Consider the following 5,200-nt stretch of genomic DNA (forward strand, 5'->3'; position numbering starts at 1 on the left):
CAACAAAGCTATATTGCCTCTCAGTCAGTCCATAGATGGTGCTGAGATCAGAGATCACAGCACTACAACATGCTTGAGGTGACCTGAGTTGTGTCTGGGCCGTTAACCCATGCCCATGTGCACAACTGTATTGTGAGAGGTGGGAGCTAAACCCTCATCTATCTGGATAGTTATTACGTTTTCAGAACAAAACGGCAGAGGATCCATTTGACCTGAGATGAAAAGGGCAAAGGTCATCCAGTGACCCCCATAATCACACTGTTGCATCTTGTTGGTACTTATGATGTGCTATGTATGACCAAAACCAGAAAAAAACTGTAACTCAGCAATTGATGCTGGGTTGTTTGAAGTTGGGTCAACCAACTTAGTGGGTCACTTAGTTTGGTTGATTTCTTTAAAAAAACTGCTGGGTTATTGATGCTGGGTTATTGCGATATGGCCCAGCTGGTCAGCTCAGAAGACTGTAGGCGTGGCTCAGTAAGGCATGGCTTTCAGATAGTTATTTTTGACCACCTGTGAAAGTAAATGTTATTCCGATTCATCTGTTGTGTTGTATTGTTATCACATATTAACGCTTTTGGGGCTTTAATGTGTATGAGTTCATCAAGAGCCTATGTGTTAATAATGTAACAAACGTTACGTTCCAATATGTAATGTGTATATCCATGTTAAATTGAAATTTGCAGTGTACAAACTTAACATGATGAACAGGAATGGCATTTACACTTACGGGTGGCCAGAAATAAGTATATGAAAGCCATGCCCCAAATAGGCCATGCCCCTGGAAATAACCTACGGATTAAATTAAAAAAAGACCCAGCTGCTGGGTCAACCCACCTGATGGTTAAAAAAACAACAAACAACAACTGATGGGTTATTCACGCAGCCCAACTGGCCGAGTCCAAATAACCCAGTGTGTGTTCTGTCCAATATTTACCCAGCGCTGGGTTACCAAATAACCCAAAATTGATAGTTTTTTAGCTCGTTAGTGTGTAGGGCACACCGATTGGTGTCACCTGTGCCTGTTGCCATCTTGTAAATGGGAAGGTGTTTCACCTGTGCTGGTCCAGGTGATATTTAAGTGTGGCTGGCCCAGTGCTCCAGTTGTCTTGATAGATGCAGAGTTAACACCTTTAGTTGTCGCTCCCTATTTGATTTCTAGACAAACAATTTTTTTTTAAATCTGATTTCCCTGGTTCTGTTTTGCTGCACCTTTTTGGTTTCTTCCAGTCTTTAAGTTTGGTGTAGGGTTTGTCTTTTGTTTCCCTCTTCTTGGGAAAATATAGTGGGTGCTCGTTGTGGGTGTCTTTTAGGTCCCAGTAGTTGTTGCTATGCAACTTTCAGTGGACACCCACATGAGTGTCTTTCAGAATCCCTCCTAAAAGTCCACCTGTTTTGTTTTGGTTGTTGGTCAGTGACTCTTTGTTAGTTCCCCTTTCTGTTTGAGTGACATTTTTGGTTTTCTTGTTGGGGAACGTAACAAGTGTATGGTTTGGACCCCAAAAAGTAATACATCTATTGGCCAATATGTGTAGGGGATTGCTGCGCCTGTGGACAAGTTCTATGTCTGCACCAGTTTGTGATAATACAGTAAATAGATTACTTTTACCTAAGTCTTTGTAATGTCACAATGTATACTTCACCTTTAATTATGATTACTACTTGAATTACTAACTGCTATGATACTGTAATTGCAACAATCATTTTGTCAACCATACATTCCCTGCCCTGATGGTAGGTAGGTAGTGAATGAGTCACCATAGCCCTGTAGTCAGTCAGAGAATGCGTTCCAAATGGCACCCTATTCCCTATGTAGTGCACTACTTTCAACCAATTTTGGATTCTACAGGTAGTAGTGCACTACTTTTGACCAGGGCCCATAGTGCACTATACAGGGTACCATTTAGAACATAGTCAGAGTTAACCTCAGTAATAGTGTTGTGTGTCGAGTACTCCTGTCTACCATGGCATGATCCCACAGCTTCCAGTTTGTTAGAGACACCCAACCCACCGGCCCATAGGCAGCTACCTGGGGCGGCAGTTATCCTAGTGGTTAGAGTGTTGGACTAGTAACTGGAAGGTTGCAATATCGAATCCCTGAGCTGACAAGGTAAAAATCTGTCATTCTGCCCCTGAACAAGGCAGTTAACCCACTGCTCCTAGGCAGTCATTGTAAATAAGAATTTGTTCTTAACTGACTTGCCTAGTTAAATAAAAACCTCCACCTATCAATGATGTGCAGGTAGGAAGCGGGGTCAAAATGAGACACAAACTGTGTACTTGGTGTATTTTTTATAATTAAACCAAAAAGGCACATTGATGCAATGTGATTACATTGATAAAGGCCTAAATTCAATGTGATTACATTGAAAATGTCTAAATTCATACCGGACTGCGTTGTAGTGCAATTGACATTCAAAAGTAAATTCCCTGTTGAGCCGATATATGCAGCTGTTTAACTGTGAATGCAGTCTCCGTAAATTCTGAAACATTGCCTTTAAAAGGTGCATAGCCAAAAATGGGCGATCGAATTGAAACTAGCCCAAACTTCAGAATAATTATGTATGTTGACATTTTTTGCCCGAAGCGAGAAGTGTGCCTGTCAGTAGGACATCGACACACCTACAGCTGCCTGAAACTGAGAGCAGGAGGGACACACCTCTAACATCACCCAACCAGGTGAGGAGATAGAGATATCTATAATTACGGTGAAAAAAACTGTGGAAGGAGAGGTGATATTGATCCTGACTGGTTTATTAGTTACAGAGGAAAAACCCTGATAAAGGCCAAGCGTCGAAACGCATTGTTTTTATTTGTTTTTAAAAAAAGAATAAATACAGTTTATCAACTTCCACTGTCTTCTAAGAGTTGCTGAATTTCCTCTTCACTTTAGATGCATCTCAATTCATGCGCCTTGGTTGGAAAGCTAGGTAGTGTCGGTGTACCCATCCCATAGTAGTTATTGCACACATACACACACACAATCACACATGCACAAACCCTACTCCTTCAAAGGGGGCTTTTAAAACCTATGTAGAGCCCATCATTTGGTCAGTGTCTATGGCTTTTCAGAGGGTATACTGTTTCAACGTTTCTTCCTGTGGTTTAACCCACGTTCTATTTCTGCCTTACCCTTTGAATTATACTACTCTCAACATCCTCCTAACCTAATGGTGACATTGGAAAGAGATAATCTTCAGAAAGCGTAGGCTTTCGTCATTGTGCAGTATAGAGCCCCACAGTGGAGCTGACACAATACCCATGAGACCTAGAGGTCAAAACAGGGAAATGGTTCCAATCTTTGCCAATTTATTCATTACTAAATTTAGCCCACATTAGATAGTTAATCAAGAGATTCTTACCTTTGCCTTGATTCGTCAGTCTCATCCTGATCATCATGGCATTTCTAGTTCTTTATGATAGCCACATTAGCAGCTAATTAGCATTTCATATTTTTTTTGGAGGGTGGGGGGTAAATACAGGTGAATATATTGATAAAAGTCACCTTGTCCTAGAGAGATTTACCCGGTTATCAAAACGTCATTCCAGGGTAGGCATACACGAAACACAATGTTTCTGTGTTTCTGAATTCCCCTATGGGAAAATGAATGGTGGAAAAAGATTGGAACAATTTCCTTGTTTGACCGCAAGGTTATATAGGTATTATGACTCATACTGTGGTACTCTAATATATCAAAGCCTGTAGGAAGGCCACTGCCATGGCCCAGAGCTAGGAGGAATCTTACGGTAGAGAGGCTCAATGAGGCAGAGTAAACGCTTCCAACTTAGGTTTGATTTCATTACTCAAAACAGAAATGCTCAAGAAGAAGGAATTTAAAGTATAACTTCAGTAACTAAGGTTGCTCTTAGACAGAGTCTTTTAGCCCCCAACCTGTTTGCTGCTGTCTCTGATCCTTCATCATCTGAAAGTCAACAGCAGAAAACTAAACGGTTGGGATTGATTGTCCAGCCAATCATGCCCTTGAGTGATCAATGATCCTAAAATGAGCTCTATTTTGACCTCAAATAAAGGTATAATATTAGCCACCTAACTAGGAAGGTGCTGGAAGGGCGTGGTAGGAGGGCGTTCTCTTTACAGAACCACAACTATGTTATGATTGCAACACACTAGAAACTGGGTCACAGAGAATGTGTGTGTGTGTGTGTGTGTGTGTGTGTGTGTGTGTGTGTGTGTGTGTGTGTGTGTGTGTGTGTGTGTGTGTGTGTGTGTTCCTACATTATCAGGATCTCAATGTCCTAACATTTCACCTGAACGTCCTTTTTTTTTCACAACGTCTTTTTTCAGGTCCTGAATTTGTTCCAAAGCTATTTTAAACTGAAGGATTAGATTTAGGGTTAAGGTTAGCGTTAGGGTTTTTGGAGGTTAGGTTAGGGTTAGGTTAAGGGTTAAGGTTAGGATTAGGGTTTAGGTTTAGGGAAAATAGGATTTTTAATCGTCAAACATTTTGACACTCCAAAAAGTCCTGATATTTCACCAAAACAAAGCATGTGTGCGCGTGCACTTGTCCAAGTGTAAGTAGCCAGGATGTGTCTCTGGTGTTTATTTACACCCTGCACTGAGGAGTTTTAGCAGCTCACCACACATGGCTGTAAAATGGTGTGGTCCTTGCAGTGAGGACTTGTGGCACTTCACCCGGTCAGGTCACCCGTGATACAAATCAGTATTCAACGTCTTTTCATGTGTGAGGACGTCGGGAGTAGAGGTTGAAACTGGACACTAGGGGCAACAGCGAGCACTGTTACCTTCAAGTACGTTTCGAGTTTTACTAGGACATTGTGGGCAGGGATGGCAGTTGTATGTAATTATCTTCCTCTGGTGCCAATGGTTGCATGTTCAAATCCAGTCATAGAAAGCTGTTTTTTAGATTTTTGTTTTAATACTTATCCCAAAACTTAACCCTTAGGTTAACCATTCAGAGTTAATGTCTAACCTTAAGATTTCGCAGTTAATGCCTAAAAACCATAACCTTAAAAATGTACAGTTAATGCAGAAACATAACCTTAAACACTTTGAAATATGACATTTGGAACAACTTCGAAATTTGACATTTGAGAAACTTGGATGAACGTCTAATTCTGACGTGAGACTGTCAGAGCTGGTTGCTCTGTAAGATGGAGTGGTCCTTGTAGTAAGGAGTTGTGGCAGCTCACCACCACATATCTGTAAGATGGAGTGGTC

The sequence above is a fragment of the Salmo salar genome, chromosome ssa14 (genome assembly GCF_905237065.1).
Source record: "Salmo salar chromosome ssa14, Ssal_v3.1, whole genome shotgun sequence".
In the NCBI taxonomy this organism is placed as follows: Eukaryota; Metazoa; Chordata; class Actinopteri; order Salmoniformes; family Salmonidae; genus Salmo; species Salmo salar.